The sequence below is a fragment of the Serinus canaria genome, chromosome 6 (assembly GCF_022539315.1).
Source record: "Serinus canaria isolate serCan28SL12 chromosome 6, serCan2020, whole genome shotgun sequence".
Classification (NCBI taxonomy): Eukaryota; Metazoa; Chordata; class Aves; order Passeriformes; family Fringillidae; genus Serinus; species Serinus canaria.
This window is the reverse complement of record NC_066320.1, coordinates 30,258,856-30,276,343: the sequence shown is the minus strand read 5'-3', so window position 1 is coordinate 30,276,343 and position 17,488 is coordinate 30,258,856. Positions and strand designations below refer to the sequence as shown.

The 17,488-nt window shown below is 41.2% G+C and overlaps 1 long non-coding RNA gene across 2 annotated transcripts in view; it reads right to left on the bottom strand.

The window, feature by feature from the left end:
- Window positions 1-10,426: 10,426 nt before the first annotated feature.
- LOC127059763 (uncharacterized) overlaps window positions 10,427-17,488 on the bottom strand; it is a 34,810-nt gene continuing 27,748 nt past the window's right edge. For both annotated transcript variants that reach the window (XR_007777912.1, XR_007777911.1), the window contains 2 exons: window positions 13,032-13,134; window positions 10,427-10,942 (listed from right to left, as the gene is read on the bottom strand). This is a non-coding gene — a long non-coding RNA (uncharacterized LOC127059763). The remainder of the gene's footprint in view (window positions 10,943-13,031; window positions 13,135-17,488) is intronic.

The window sequence follows — 17,488 nt, the reverse complement described above, 5'->3', positions numbered from 1 at the left end:
TGAGCACCTTGAATATCATCATTCTACTCCCTGGTTTAAAGATGGAACTAAAATCAAATTTCCATTTTGTGATCGAGTCCTTTTACATAAAAATAAAATAAAAAAATGGATTAATTGAGGTGCCTGATCACAATTAATTCTTTTGCTCTCATTCCATTTGTTTTTGCTCTCTGCAAGCAACATTTTCTATTTTAAAAGTAAACACATTAAAGAAAATAAAGTCAGGAGGAAGGAAAAGTGTAAATCTTTGTCAGCTTTGTATTGCCACAGTAAATGCAATGTGATATTCCCAGCATCCACTAGCACAGCATCATTTTTGCTGCCGTGTGATTACTCTTTTTTTTATGGGACAAAACCAGGAGCTTTTCCCTGTGTTAAGATCTCATTTTCTTAATCTCATTCACTGGCTGGTCCCAGACTCCTCAGATTGGACATTTTTCTTCTCAAGCCATGCATGGATGTACATTCTGATCCTACTGTTAAACTTTTTTTTTTTCCTACTGGAAAAAAAAAAAACTGACCCGACCATGTCAGCACATTTTTATGAGTAAAACCCCAGAGTCTCTTATTCGAACTCCTGGTAGCTTATGGGTTTATGTGCAGCTTTGGGAAGAGCTTTTATATAAGTGAATGCATGTTAAACCAGCATTTGTCAGAATTCTATATTATTACATTTTTCCAATTCTGTTGATTTATGTGTAATCTTCTCATTTCCTCCCTCAGCCCTGTAAAAATGATCCTCACTGCTGTGCTGCTCAGACAGCAAAAACTGGCCAACTTTGCTTCAGATGCCTGCTTGACTCTATCCTGACAGTGTCCACATGCCAAAAATTCCCTCAGTAATTATTTCTGCCTCCTAAATCTTCTTTCCCTGCTTTTCCCACTCCATGGAAACTCTTTCTTGACCTATATCTGTGCCCTGCTTTAACAGTTTGTTGCTGGACTGTGGCTGCTCTCAACCTTGTATACATTTTCTTTTCTTCTGTATAACAAACTGCAGGTAACAAATACACAGGCCAGTTAAAATTATTCCAGACTGTCAATCCTTATTCATTTTTTAGTGGGGAAATTCAAATGGAGGTCTCCATCCCCTTGGAAATCACTGCCTTAAATCTGTTGCACAGTTTGACTCTATGAAACCAACTTGGTACAATAAATTAACAGCTTAAATAAATTTACGTATGCCCTTGTTCCTAAAAATATTTTTAAATGAAAGTGCATGTTTTGCATTTCCAAATTTAAATTCTACAGATTTTTTTTAAACCCATTCTTTCAATTTTTTTTTCCCAAAGTTCAGCCCCACAGGTTACAAATTCTTTATTTGAATTATATTCATAGAATCATAAAATGGTTTGGGTTGGAAGTGACCTTAAAAATCTTCTGGTTTCAATACCACTGCTGTGGGAAGGGTGGCCTTACAAAATATATTCATTTGTTTTATCAAGGGTCCAAGTTTTATTGCATTTTTCCAGTATTCTTATTTCAAAACAAAAAATCCTTACCAAAGCAGATCCCAAAATCCAATAGGTGTTAGTTAAATAACATAACTCCTCCAAGTAGGAACCATCAATTTTTAAAATATTTGGGTTTTTTTTTTCTACAGCTCTGTTTATTACATTTATTATAATAAAATACATTTATTTTATCTTTATACACTTTTGTTTCCCATATTTATTTGAATCCTTTCATTCCAGTTCTTTTCCAGGAGCAGGAATCTACATTCCCAGGGAAATGAGGGCCCATAAGCAGTGAATGCTAAAAGTCCTTAGGTCACTCTGGCCCCTGCCCCAAAGTGCTCAGAATAAATATCAGTGCAAGATTTAACCCCAATGCCATATTTTGGTGTATTCACAGTCCCAAATGTGCAACCCCATGGGGTGAGGTGACCTCCACTAGCTGGGGGACATCTTCCAGGGCACTGAGGTGTCCCTGAGCAGTGGTTTGGCAGCTCCTCTGTGGGCAGAGTCTTTATCTGCTCATTTCACATCCATCTGGGGCCCTGGAGGGCAGAGCTACATTCACAGCCCTGGGACTCTCTGAGTCACAATCTGTTCCTGCAGTACAACCTCTTCTTCACTGAATGAATTCACAGAATGACCAGGTTGGAAGAAACCTTCAAGATCATGGAGTCCAACCCAGCCCCAACCCCTCACCTGAACCCTGGCACCCAGTGCCACATCCAGGCTTTGTTAAACACACCCAGGGATGGGGACTCCACCACCTCCCCAGGCAGCCATCCCAGAACTTTATCCCCCTTTCTGTGAAACCTTTTCCCTGCTATCCAACCTGTATTTCCCTTGAGGCTGTGTGCTCTGGCTGTGTCAGTGCTGCTGGAGACAGAGCCCAGCCCCAGCTGAGCACAGGCACCTTTCAGGAGCTGTCAGAGTGATGGGGGCACCCCTGAGTCTCCTTTTCCCCAGCTCCCTCAGTTGTTCCTCTCAGGGTTTGTGTTCCCAGCCCCTCTCCAGCCTCGTTGTCCCCTCTGGATGTGCTCAGTGTCCCAAGGTCCTTCCCAAGCTGAGGGGCAGAGCTGGGCACAGCACTCCAGGTGCTCTCACCTGGCTGTGTTGTGGCTTTTCCTCTGCTTGTCACTTTGCAGCCTGGCTGAAAAGGAGCCTCAACCCCTTAATGAACTTGGTTTGGGCTTCCTGTCTCCTCTGTCACCAAATGACTAATTACTAATTTCCAGCTATGAATAATTTACATTACATCCTCCTTCTTAACCTCAGGGGCATTTTCTTGGATTTATGTGCTTTAGATTTCTGCAGACATCTTCATGCTGCTGCAAAGGCTTTGTTGAACACCTGCCTGAAATATAGAGCAATTTTCCAAGCAATATTTTTAAATATTTTACATCTGTCATGAAAATTAGGAAGTTTATCTCTGAGTTCTCTGCTAAATCTAACATGTCAGATTGCTCTTAGTCTTACATAGGAGTCTTTAAAATTCTGGTTTTCCAAAACTACAACAGAGCTACACTTCCCTACCCACTTGTTCTTGCCTTGTCCTTCAGTCTTCCCACAAAATTCTCTTTGCAGAGCCTGGATTATGATTCTTGCAGTAGATGTTCTGGTTGCTACCAGCCAACCTGGTTATTCTGTTTTTTGTCACAATCCTTTCTGGTAATCTGGGCTGCCTACAAGTGCCCAAGGGGATGTTTTCCCCAAACATGCAATTATCCTCTGCTTGCCACTTCCTCTGCCAGGACCAAACCCCTGGCCAGTCTTTGATTAATCAAATTTAGAGCCCATGGCTCTGTGCTGTTGATCTCTCTCCCCTGCCTGACCTAAATTCCATTGTACACCTGCCATGCTGCATTTGCTTAAACCTGGAACAAATTCTGGTTCTTGATGTACTGCCAGTCTCAGGTTTTAACTTGGGGAGCTGACTGGGCATGGGGATTTGTCTCTGCACTGACTTGTGGACCTGCCACAGGACTGCTGTGCACGTGCTCTGACTCAAAAAGTCAAAAAAACCCTAAAAACTGACTGGCACTCCAGGGATGGAGGGCACATCCTGGGGTGCAGCCTCTGCCCAGAGCCCCTTGCTCCTTCTGCTGCTCCCAGTGTGGCTGCTCCTGTTTTGGGCTGGCACTTCCTGCCCAGGAAAGTCTGAGTGCATAAAACCCATTCAGTTGTGGATGAAAAAAACATAAATAAACCAACACCATGGAACAAACACCTTCTGTAGAAGTCGTATTTCAAAAAGTGTAGCTCAAAGTAAAAAGAAGTTTCTTGGAGAAATGTGGTCACTGGCTCTACGTTCACTTCCCTTCTGGAAGGGATTTATATATTTAATATCCTCATTTTTTTCTAACTCATGATGTAATCCATGTTTTTCTCTTACAAATAATAACATAAACATCATTCTATAACATACAAATAATAACACAAACATTAATCTGTAGTTGGGGCTATGAAGTAGGGTGCCACAGCTCTTGCCACTTTCAGATGAATATTTACTTTAACTTTTTCAATTTAAACTGATCTGTCCTTAGGAAAATTGGTCAGTAATCTGACATATATCCAAAATTAGTGAACACTAGAACATTTTGATCCAAAGAACTTGGTAGGAGCCATAGCTGAAATATGACTGGAAAAGTCCACAGTATCCACCAGTCCCATCCAGGTCAGCATGACACTGTTTTCCTCTAGAACAGGATTTTTTGGCCTGTCCTTGGAGCTCTGCCTCAGCTGATCATGGAGCAGCACTCCCAAACAAGGCAGAGCCCCACTCTGCATTTTCACTAAACCTCAGGACCAGAATAATGGGCCAGTTGATAAAGTGTAAATAATTCTCCACACCTGGAGACCTATGTGAAAGGTGGAGCATCCTATTCTTGGAAATAGGCCCCTAAATTATGCCAAAATCTCATCTGGGAGTGTAAATCCTGGAGTGGACATGACCAAGGTGATATGATCCATCTGAGAGATCTAGAATTTAAAGCCTTCTATTTTTGGACTACCTAAAACCCCATCAATTTTTCCCTTTTGGGTAAGAAATATCCAGATTCTCTCCAATATGAGATTTTATTTTAATAAAATCTACTGTAAGGTGCCAAGTGGAACAGTTTAGTTAAAATCAGGATGATGGGAAGAGTTTCTAAGTAACCAGAAACTTTCATGGCTCCAACTACATGAAACACACATTAATTATTACTGCAAAATAAGTTCAAACAATGAAAGGAAGGTATTGATGGATAAAATTGAGAAGGTTGGGACAGAGAGTAAAATGAATTGTGTCAGTGTGTCACCAGTAGTTTTTCAGGTGACTGTAAATCTAAAAAACTTCCTTGTGTTGCATGAAGGTTGCATTATATTCAAAAGTACTTCTTGATATTGCAGGTGGCACTGGAGACTGGAATTCAATCTTCAGTGTCTCCATTTGAAATTTTCACAGTTGTCAAAAACGAAGAGACAAGGAAGTGAATTCTTTTCAGTTGTTTGTTATTTGGGCAGGGAATTTGCCTTTGACATGTGTGTACTGTGCAAAGCTCCCTTGGGGTGTGACTGTCCTGTTAATGCTACCATTAATAATAATGTAAATAAGCTGTCAGCTCAATTCCTAAGTAATTCTGCCCCAAATCTTAGCTTTGATCTCTTCACATGTCAAAGGCAATACATTAATAATAATACATTAGTAAAATAATAATACATAAAATGGTCTCATTCAGCTTATGCCATCTGACCCTTCAGCAGATGAAGTGTTGGAGGTGTCTGGATCCCATCTCCTTTCCACAAAATCACACTGGGGTAAAGCACAGGGAAGAGAGGAACCTCTGGGATTAAACTGAGATGGTAAAATGGTTGACATTAGGAAATAGGGCTGAAAATTGCCTCATTGTTAGGTTTACTCTGGTAAATAATATGGTTTTAAATCATTTGGCTAGTATTTTTATACTCAGCCATGAGGCTGCTTAGATTGATACTTTCCTTAGGGTCTGATTCACTTTCTTGTCCCTTGTCCTCATGACCAAGCCAGGAGTGGTATTGGTTAGTCTGGTACCTTTAACCACTGACAAAATCTCCACTCTGATCTAAACACTGCTTTTCTCAGACAAAAATTCTCAAAAACTTGGTTTTCATCCTGAAAATTTGAAAATTTCAAAACAGCTGTAAAGCCCAGAAAAAAAAAAAAATCATCAGCTAAGTTACAATAACATTTTAAATTCCACCTAGGGCACAAAGAGTCTAAACTGGATAGAAGATCTGGCCCAATTACTGGGTTAATTCTAGTGCAATTTATATATTTACAGTTCTTCCATTGGAGAGTGTGTTTTCCAGAGCAGCCCTGCACATTCCTGCTGATGTTTGTGAGCAGAGTTTGGCAAGGTCCAGGTCTCCCTGTTTCCCCAGCCCAGGAGCACAGCAGGACCCATGGCTTGGAACCAAAGCTCTACCACAGGCTGTCTTTTAGACCTTCCCAATGGGTCCTGAAGGACTTCTGGCAGGATCTCCAGATGGATGCACGTGCTGAGGTTTGCAAAGGGGTGAAGGGATGACAGAAACCTCATGGGCAGCTGGTGCTTGCAGCCCTCTATTTTTTCCTTTGGAAATCCCAGAAAAACTGATTTCTGCTGAGTGACAAGGAGAACCAGGACCTCCACATCTCTGGTGTCTTTCCAGTCAAGTACCCAACTCCTCTGGGGCTTTTTAGTGCTGTAGCCTTGGAGACAACTAGAAAAAATCAATTATTGAGTCAATGCCAAGTGGGAAAACGAGACTAAGAGCCTTCCAAGAACACAAAAAACTGAGATGAAACTGAAAAAAAACAAAGAAGAAGAATGGTAGTCCTACCCCATTCTGGAGTGGAGCTCACATAAAATAAATGCTGATGGGTTTGCTTTCCAAGTGGAACATGGGAGAGAGTGAGCAAGGGAGATTGCAAAAGAAAAATCATTTGTACATTAAATATCTGAAGGGAGCACTTTCAGTCATGCTGGAAACTCCAATTTTTCCAAAGCATCCTGCAGCAGACTGCACTAATGCCTAGGAAAGAGTAAAGGTGTCTTGGATCAGGCAGCACCCAATATGTTTATGCAGCCCTGATGGGAAGAGACATGTTTATTCAAGCTGCTTGCCAAAATTATATGTGCTGGAGGCTGCTAAGGAAGGGAAAGAATTTATTTTTTGTAACAGTGCAACGTTATATATGTATAAGAAAACTCACCTAAGTAAAATGGATTCTAAGTAATTTCAAGCCAGGCTTTCACAAACTGGAAAAGGAACAGGGGAGAGGAAAAAAAAGAAGAAAACAGGGTGGGGGACAGGAAAATGCTTTGAGTTGGATTCTTACCTCACAGGAGCTCCACAGTGAGTCAGAGTGAGCAGGAATTGGGCACCAGAGTGTGTTGTCCTCCACAGAGGTGGCACCAGTGTCCCACTCTCCCTTCCTTCCCAACACCACCAGTATCTCCATCCTTAAATGCCTCTTGGGCAATGGGGGCCAGCAAGTCAGCCTAGCTGAACTCCAAATATTTTTCCTTGGGGTGAATTAATTCCCTAAATCAACAAACTAGCAAGTTTGCAGGTATTATGGAAAATAATGTCTACATGATTCCATTCCATGAATGGAATAATATCTATATAATGCCATTTCTCTGAGATTGCAGCATCTCATCATTAAGATGAAAAAATAAATAACCAAAAACTCCATGACCTTGAATGTTTGAAAAGTTGCAGAACAATCCTTCTAGATCCTGCAGTGATTCTGAAAAGCACATTTTCTAGCCAAAGCCTACCTGCTCTAAATTTTGGAGCTGTATCTGTTTGCTAGATTGAGCTGGATCTCACTATTGAAATGTAACTCATGTGCAAGAGCCTCGTATAATCTGCCTCAAGGAATTATTACTGCACTTAAAGCAAATTGTTTTGCAAGCACTGGGTCTCTGTTTTGTAATAAATCTAAACTTTCTTTGTCTTGCTTTATTTTGCTTCGGTGAACAACATCCACTCATTGTCTTTTTCTTCCCGAGATGTTTGAATAATTATTGTTTTCAAAGCAGGAGGTTTTGTTTGATTGAGTATAAATAGTTGTATAAATCTGCATACCTCAAAACACACACAAAGAAAGTCAGGGAGATGAGACAGCAAAGAGAAAATGAGGAGAGCAGATGAAAGGAGAAAAAGAGAGAAAATAGAAACTTTTTGTTTGAGTCACTACAGTGACTCAAATAAAAAGTCTTCAACTTCCATTTGTGATTTTTTGAAGTCATCAAATTTTGATGACTTCAAAAAGTCATCACTGTCTTCAACTTCCATTTGTGATTTTTTCAAGGAGCTTGAGATCCTGGTTCTCCAGAAGAACTTGGGAAGATCCAGTTATGTAGCAAATGATTTTGTGGACCCACATCCTGCATCCCTCTGTCTCCCTCACTTGGCTACACCCAGAGGCAAGCATAGAAGCAGGGTCCTGCAGAGTCAGCTGAGTCTGTCTTGTTGTTTAATTAAATGTGGGAATTCCCTTAGATATTGGTTTAACATTAAAAAAAACCCCAAATTTTTCACAGGAGCATTTCTGCCACTTTCTTACCAAGCCAAACAACAAAGTGGGGAGTGGGGTGAAGAAATTTACCTCTATCCCAGCCAACACAAGGACAGGGTTTGGCCACTTTTGTTTTGCCCTTTTCCTAGAAATTCTCTCACAGGGTGATCCTAAACTGTCTGCCCAGGGACTGGATCCTCACCAGCCCCATCCACCTGCATGGGAAAGCAGCAGCCAGGAAGGCAAAGGAGCTTTGGTTGATCTTCCCTGGGAAGTGGCGTGGAAATGGCCATTCAGCAGGGATCAGCAGGTTTGAAGGAGAAAGGATTTTGATGCAGGCTGTGTCCAGATGTGCAGCTGCAGTGTGGGGAATACCTTGCTTCACACAGCACAGTTTGCACTTTTATCGTGTGGAAGTTGAATTCTTTGGGGTTTTTCTTAGGCAAACAATTGCTGTGCTATTCTTGAACCAGCACTTCCTCCCTCTGGAAAAGCCCAGGCACCTCAGCTTCCATTCTTGTGATCCAACTCTTGGCTCTCCTACTCAAGCAATGCATTTGTCTGATACTGTAGCTCGGGAAAAATATAAAATGCAGTGAAATCTTCAAAATACTTAATGGAGTGGATCTTGAAGTTTTACAGGCAGAGATCTTGGGTGCCCTTTACCCTGTAACTTCACTGAAATATTTTGTAACTGAAGAAATTTAAAAACAAACCTATAAAAGGATTTAATTTTCCATGATTTAAGCATAGTATTAAAGAACATTTCGCACTTACTGGCTTTGTGCTTTGTGTAAATGCATTAGCTGTTGCCAATATTTTTTAATCTGTATCTGCATTAACTTGTATTTACCATCTGTTCCTTAAATGGAGCCCCTGTAATAGGTTATGTTGAACATGAGATTAATGAAGAAAAATGGGCCTGCAATCACATTTTGTAGTAAACTGTTGTCTCAGCTCTACCTTTGGTGTCATTTACAGCAGGTGGGCAATGGCAAGGGATTTTGTGATGGTGCCTCAGCAAAGTGGGCCATGGCCAGGCCCTGTGGAAGGTCACCCTCTGAGCCTGCCAGGATTATCTGCTGGGTAAAATTTGTCCTATTTCCAGTGTGAGGAGAATGCAGTGGACTAGGGCATACTGGAATAAGGAATATTTGTCCTGCAAGGGACAATTCTATTGGTAAGTCAGTATTTTCAGGTGAGGTGTTTATGGAGATTCCTCAGCTTGAAATAGCTGTCTTGGGGAGGTTTTAGCAAAGTCAATGTGTCATCTGGCAAGCCAAGACATTTGTATCAAACAGGACACCCCAAACTCACAACACCTGAATCTGTGGCTGCTTCCAAGGAGTTCTGTCTTAGGAGCACAGATCCAAGTGCACAGATGAGAGTCCTTTGAGGTCTAAAATGTCACATTCAAAAGGAAAAGCTTGGTTTTTACATTGTTTGGAAATTTCTTCCGTGCCTCCTAGAGATCATACAAACAAAAAGAAAGTAAAAACATACAAAAGAATATTCCAAGAAAATGTTGCAATGAAAAGAAAACGACAGAGAACTTCCTCTGTTTGGATCAGTAAATACAAAGAAAATCTCTACAAACAAACTCCTTTCAGTAAGGATACGAGCAAAGTTCACAGCACAGGTCATGAGATCCTGGGCTGTTCCTTCCATTTAGGGGGGAATTACTGGAAGAAATTCCTCCCAGCCCTGGTGGGGGCTGTGTGTGTTGTGTGGCCAGGTCTCCAGCTGACTGTGGGACTAACACACACCACCCCTGAGCCTGCTGGCTGCAGCTCCTTCAGGAGAAAGCCAGCTCAGCGTAGAAGCTGCAACTCTTCAGAGTTAAATCAGAAATCTCTGCTGTTTTTTCAGGCAACAAGGACACTGCCCTGTGCAGGTCACCACCCAAAGCCTGACACCAGAGCATCAGCTGGGGCTGGTGGTCACTGTGCAGCCCCCTGAGGGTCACTGCCCTGGGTCCAGCAGCCTCAGCAGGAGGCTCAGCACAGCTGCAGAGGTTCAGTCCATCTGGGAGCTCTTGCTTTATGCCCACAGTATTTCTCCCTGTGTTTAATATCCTCCAGTTCACTGATTTAATTGTGGAGCTCTGGCCAAGATTACATAATTATTAAACTCTCTGTTCTTGAATTGCTTGTGGCGGGATCTACCAAAAAAATGGAGTTTTCTCTCAACTCTTTATCAGTGATTTTTCCATGAATGATGGATGTGAGAAAGTGGCTGTGCCCACAGTGCAGGCTGTGTGCTGTCTGAATGACCACAGCCCTTCAAATACAGAGATTTTCCCCCCTGAAATACCTGCAGAGAAAGAAATTCTGTATTTACTGGTTCACTGAAAGATGCAAAACAGACACTGAAACCCAAATTTAACAAAAAGGACACAAGCATCTTCTCTCGGTGCCTTCTGTGGAAGCTTGTGAGAATTTTCAAAAGAAAGGTGTCTGAACAATTATTTGATTTCTTTCAATGTTTTGTTGGAAGTGCTTTGTTTTTCCCAGCCATTTTTTGAGTCACAGAGCTGTGACCACACCAATCTCCTGTTTCTTCACCAAGGCTGGTGTTTCATTGTGGCCCTCTGAAACAGCAGACTGAAAATCAGGGAGCACACAGCAAATGTCAAAAGAGGGAATTAACCTGCTAAAAATGCCCAGAACTGCTTCTTTTGATTTCTCTCTCTCACTTTTTTTTTATTTTAAGTCATTTAGAGAAGATCCAAAGCCCAACCCTATTAACAGGATGATACAAAGGGCTTTTTGAACCTGGAACTGTTAAAATCTTCATATTTTATCATATAAAATGAAATGCCTGAGTGTTTACTTTCTTACCTTTTTGGGCTTTCTCTGCTTATTTTTAATTTTTTTTTTTTTTTAAATCACAATTGTCAGTGTGATCCTTCCCTTCAGATTCCAGGGGGGAGTACCACAGGCATTGTAAGCTCTTGTTCCTGAACAAAAGAAATGAAAATTATAAACTTTGTAAAAAGTGAAAATAATAAACTTCATTAAAAGTTTAGAAGCTCTGTTTAATGGTTAGCTTCAATTCCTGGGCCTGCTAGCCAAGAACATGGAGGTGTTTTTAGTTCAGTGGAAATATCTAATTTTAACAGATGAAATAAATGGAACTAGGCATGTAATAAGGGCACTATTCTGTATAAATGCAGCAGAGATGGTCCAACAGAGATTACCTCATGAGCATCAGCTTGGCTGCTCTAGTTACAGACTGAAAACAAACAGCTCCCAGCATTCTGCATGAGTAACAGGCCCTCAGGAAATGCCCAAACCCAACATTTCAAGCATCAATCTCCAGTGCAGAAAATTTAATCTCTTATTGACTAGCGCTGATGCTGGTCAGGACTCCTTGTGTGAGTATCCAGGAATCAGCCAGCCTCGTTTTTCACTGCCCTGAAAGCCAGTGAGGAGAGCACTTCCAGATGTCAAATGAACCCTCCACATTTCACAGATTCAGGGATTTCTTTTTGAGACCATTTATAGAAGTTTGGAAAGAGCCCAGGGTGTCATGTTATTAAAATTTAGGGAGGAGTGTTTTACTTTTACAAAAAATTGAAGACGTTACTTAGCTTTTTTTTTGCCATCACTATTAACATCTGAGCTCCAAAAAGGAAGTAGCTCTAGGTACCTATATCTACATAAATTCTCACCATTATATCAATGATTTTGTACCCCAAATTTGGCTGTAGCAAGGCATCCAAACATTCAGCTGGGTCTGATGTTACTGAGAAGGTCACGGAATTTATAACTTTTTAGGCTGCCAGGTTCAGTGCTACAAATTGTGATTGCTTTAAGGATTAATTGCCAAACAGCAACAGGAATTAAAGAATGAGTTCTGACAAGCTCTGTAGAAAAGGGATATTTCTGCAGTTTTGGGGGAGCTGGCTGAGGTGACCCATCCAGCCTGGAGCAGCAGCCAGGATGTTTTGTTGGGCTGTTCCATCCAGCATTTCTGCTTCTTGGAGAATGGAGGAGGACATACAAATGGTAAAAGAGAGGGAGGAGTGCTAGGAATACCCACACATTAAAACAGGAGTGTCTCCATTTAAGGTGAAGTTACTTCCTTTACTCTGAAGTTGGATTTAGTTTGATGAGAATTTGGAAAGAATGACCAGTATATTTAACAATTAACATGGCCTGCATTTTGCATTAACAGGCTGTCAATAAGCCAAGTCAGCTTGGTAGATTAGAGCTTGCCTAGTTCTGATGAACTTTTCTCTTTTTTACAAACATTAACTCACTCCTGGCATGCTCTGCTCTTGCTGCCATGGCACAGATTAGGTGGAGGTGGAAGAGATTTAGCACATCAGGTTCTACTGAAGATCAGAGGAGTGCAGGCAGTAGCAAAGTGCTGGCCAAAGGCAAAAGAACAGGGAAAATATAGAAAAAAACCCCCCTAATCTGTTTAGTTCCCCAAAACCAGGGTCCTGCTGGGGACAAAGGGCTTCTATGGCAACAGGCAAGTGAGCAGGAGCTGCAATGGTCACTCTGGGAGATGGTTCCATGCCATGATCAAGGCTATTCCAAGCAGCTTCTGCCTCATGGAGCTGGTGACTGCACAATAAAGCCATCTACAGTCCTGATCTATAAATTATTCTCATTATGTGCTGAAAGCAGCTGTGGTTTATATGCACATCTCAGTTCTGCTCAACAGGAGCAAAGGTTACTGTGGGTGTTCACAATGAGATCAGTAAATCAGAGAGATCAGTAAATCACATGCAGCAGGTTGAGGATGCTGAAGCAGAGTTTTATTCCCTTTATTTTCTCTTTTTTACCCCCATGAAAACCTCAATAAAATGTCCTTCTGTCATCCCATCTGGGTCTAAGTCCAATTTCACAGCTTCAGCAGTTGCACAGCCTTCATGGAAGGAGCAGGAGTCTCTCCTGAAACTTTAGATAATTTGTGACCTTTTGGAAGCTCTGAAGCAAACCAGAACACAAGGATGGAAATCTACCATTCTAGTTATTAATAACTCTGAAAAAAATTAAATTGTGCTGAAGAAAAATGACAACACCTGTTCTTACCTTCCAGGTGCTTGGAACAACTTTGCTGCTGAGCTTCAGGGATGCAGGGGAGAAACTTTCTGCCTGATGCAGTTAAATCCAGAGTCTCCAGGGATTACAAAATCTGCACAAAAACATGAAAGGGAGAGGAAATATATAATTTTTAAGGAAATAAAATCAGACAGGCCACCTTTACCCTTTTCCACTCAAACAAGAGAGCATACATGGAAGCCCAGTTGGTTTTTTTACACAGAATATTATAGGTGGAAGTGATTTTTCAGCCAAGTAATAATCTTATTTAGGAGACAGAAATCAATGTTATGTACAACCTGTGGACCTTTTTTTTTATAGATTTTGATGTGTAGAAGGGCAGCTGGTACTGGGAAGGGCACTGCAGCACCCAAAGGAATCCATCAGACCTTCTCAAAAGTTGTGAAGTCAAGGCAATCAGGCTGATTATAAAGAAAAGAATTTTATCATCTATTTTTATTCTGTTCACCTATGACAGCAGACATGAAAACAGTCTCTGACCTGTAAAATTTCTGCCTAGTGTGAATGAAATCCTTCAGCTGAGACACAAGAGTCCTTTTTGAAGAGGAAACGTTACAATCTCATCAGCCAGGTGGGAATTTGGCATCCTACTCCCCTGAACAATATGAAAAATCCCAACTTGAGACCCACTCAGATATAAATCTAACAGCACCCAAATACTTCCCATGATGGAAAGCCCTGGAGATGCCAGCATGGACAACAGCAGATGAAGCAGAAGGACCATCACCATAACCAGTCAAAGCCATGAGCACAAAAGTTAATTAATACAGTGCTTTAATCAAGAGAAGCTTTACACCACAAAGAAAGGCTCTGAGCTTTCCTTCTGCAGAGGGAAAGCAGCTCTGGAATTAAACAGATAGGCCCAGGCTCCTTGCACAGTAAATCTCTCCTAAATCCTTTCACCCCACTCCAGGGGTGGGAGTGGGAGGTGCAGGACAGGGGAGGGCGAGCCAAGACTTCCACTGCTCCTGAGGGAACTGGGGTTGCTACAGCTGCTAAAACGAGGAGCAGGATTTATGCTGCATGTTTGGAATAGCACTCATGTTAAGCAATATATACTTCTTAAATTATGTGTTTTTTCTACTCTAGTGCATATGGCATGGCTATACCATTTCTGGTGTAAGGAAAAAAAAACAAAACACAGTTTAGCTGTTTTGGATAAATTCACACAAAATTTCTGCACCACGTCCCACTGAATTTACAGTGTTAGTTGTGTCTGAGGTTTCTGGCTGATCTCTTGTTTACCCTTTTGATAACAATGCCAGGCACTTCCTAAAGCTGCACTGCATCCAGTAAGGAGTTGATGGGAATTTGCTGATTTACACCAGCTGTGCCTTCATGCAGGCATTCAGTGGAAATATTACGTGTTTCTTGTAGTGGAAAAAATAATCTCAGTGCTGAATGTATCTTATTATTCAGTAGCCTGTCTGCATATAGAAAAACATGATGTCCTGTTGCTCTTTACACTTTGAAGAAACTACAGGTGACTTAAGGGGCAAAAGGTTCCTCAGTCCCTCCAAGCAAAGCCATGGGAGTCAGCTAGTATGTTCTTCCTAGAAATGTTTTTAAAATAATGCATTAAGTGCTACAGAATCCATAGGTGAATTTAAGTTATGAGGTTATAGCTGTCTTTATGTAATTCAGGTTATTTATACCAAGTTTAATATAGCCACGGTTTCAATCACTGTTATTTTACCATATTTATTTAAAAATTAAAGAATGTCTTAGGTTGCCTGCCAGCTGTATCACAGCCACATCAGTTATCGTGCAAGAGATCAGTCATTCAAATTCAGTGCATGACAAAGTATAGGAAAAAAAATATTCCCATAAATGCAAACACTATGAGGAAAGTGCTTTATATGTTGTGAGCCACAGAGTCAGCTGGCTGTTTTAACTGAGACACTTATAAATAGCATCATGAAGGATGCGTTCTATGTTCTAAACTACCCTGAGAACACAATTTAAATATTCCACAATTCACGTGTTCATTTACACATCCTGAGAGAATTTAATGCTAACCTTCAGATTTTGGAAGTCTGAAAAATCCCATACTGTCTCGATGGGAACAATTATGGTGAAAGCAAAGCAAGAGCAAAAAAACTGACTCCCAAAGTCATGGGTGACAGCAGAAGTCCCAGAGCTCCACCATGCACCAGAGCAGGAGGTGCCACCTTGCTCCCCCAACTCCTTCAAGAAGGGCTCCTGGGTAAAAGCTTGGTTTCTGTGACAGGTCAGCTTGGTTTTAGTGCCATGCTGCTGGGCTCCCTTTCAGGCTGATCAGGGAGACAGGAATAAATAGTGGGGGAGAATAAGGAGACACAATCCTATTAGTCAGGCGGGAGGTGATGTCAAAGGCAAGTCTCAATTACAGCAGGATTATTAATGGTGATGGTGCCAGCCTGAGACAAACACACTCAGCCCAGCAGCAGACATGCAAATGCTCTCAGTCTGCCTCTATACGTGCTAATTCCAGCTGAGGAGTCTCTGTAAGGAAGTGCTGGGCACAGCATGCCCAGAGGAACCAGTCAGAGCCCTCCGTGGACTGGGGCACTCCCAATGCAGATGGTGGGGAAGCCAACACGGTTTCCCTGGCTCAGCAGCACTGAGGGCACCACCAAGGGGTGAGCCAGGAGCTGACCTGCCCTTGGTAACCTGGGAATGGTCACTGGGCACCAATCAGGGCAGGAGTCACAAGGTGTGCTCTGTCTAAAATTGCACAGAATCACAGGATGGTTTGGGTTGGAAGCGACCTTAAATCCCACCCAGTGCCACCCCTGCCATGGCAGGGACACCTTCCCCTGTCCCAGGCTGCTCCAAACCCCATCCAACCTGGCCTTGGGCACTGCAGGGATCCAGGGGCAGCCACAGCTGCTCTGGGCACCTGTGCCAGGGCCTCCCACCCTCCCAGGGAGGAATTTCAAACACGAGTTTGGATTAAAGGAATACAGAAAGCTGAGAACACTGCCTGCTATACACTGATATAAGCCATGGGGAGCTATTTCTCTCATTGCTCCTTGGAGGTTATTTATCCTCCATTTGACAAAATTTAATCAACTGACGAAATCACCATCAACCAAACACCTAAATATTCTAAGAAGACTTCATGATTCTCCTTTTTGGCTGATCTCTAAGAAATTGCATTTCTGCTGCACAGGACTTGAACACAGAAGTCTGTAATTCTTGGTGTTTTTCATAAATAATTATCACCAAAAAAAAAACCCAATAAACCCCAACAACAAAACCAACAAAAACAACAACCAAAAACAAAACAAACAAACAAAACCCCAAAAAACCAGAGCATTAGGGGCTCTTTGAGAAGCACTGTGTATTTGAAAAACACAAATCTATGCAGAGTAATAAGGTTCCATTTATGTGTAATGCAGATATTGTTGTACAAAATTATATAAAAAACCAGCCCAAGGCCTAACAAACTTACATAACCAGCTTTGGTAAATTGCTGTTTAAAAGGACAATTGTGAGATTGAGACAACATTTAAAAAAAAAAAAAAAAAAAAAAAAAAAAAAAAAAAAAAAAAGTTGAGATCATTCCACTGAAAAATGTCATTTAGATCCTGTCTAAAATGTAGGAACTTTATGAGTCAGGAAGACAGAAAGGAATCTACACCTAACTAGCAAAGCTCAGTTGAACAACAGTCTAAAATCAGTGTAGTTATTACAATAATTAAAATAAAAGCCACACTTCTGACAGTTTAATTTCTCTTCTTTGTGGATCCTGTGTAGGGGGATGTTATTCTGCCATTTTCAGTTCCATCTCTCCCATCAACACTGTGCATTCAGCTGCCTGTCCTAAGATTGCAGGAAAACTTAGAGAATTCTCTTTTGAAGTAATATCTTTAATTCAGTCAATGTTATGGGTTGGAGAGCTAGAATTGATAGCTGATTCTGTCTTGTTTTGTCAATAAATGATGCAGGTTTTGTTTCTGAAGGCATCTTCTTTTTAATAAACAAAATCTAATAACACAGAGGTGTTCTAGATGATATCATCTATTTGTAGGGAGTTTTAGTCTTTGTATTTCTATGAAATACTAATAAAAAAGATACCAAAAAACTGTTCCCATATTCCATTTTCTCTTTAAAAAACAACCTAAGACAAAGTGAATCCTTTTTTCCTTACACAATTCCCCATGAATGTCATCTCCTCAGAGCAGACAAAGAGGATTCTTTCCAGTTCTTTCCAAACAGAGTTCTCTTTGTTTCAGGGATGGCTCCATTTTACTATTTATATCTATTTTAGAGTTCTAAACAAATATCAGCACGCCACATAAATTAAGAAGATTAAATAGGGGCAGCACTAAAAAAAGCAAGCCAGGCTTAACCCCAGTGTAAAGGATGAATTAAGCACAATGACATCAAACGGGAGCAGGAAACTTGGGGGAGCAGTAGGTGATTACTGCCTCTTAATTTAT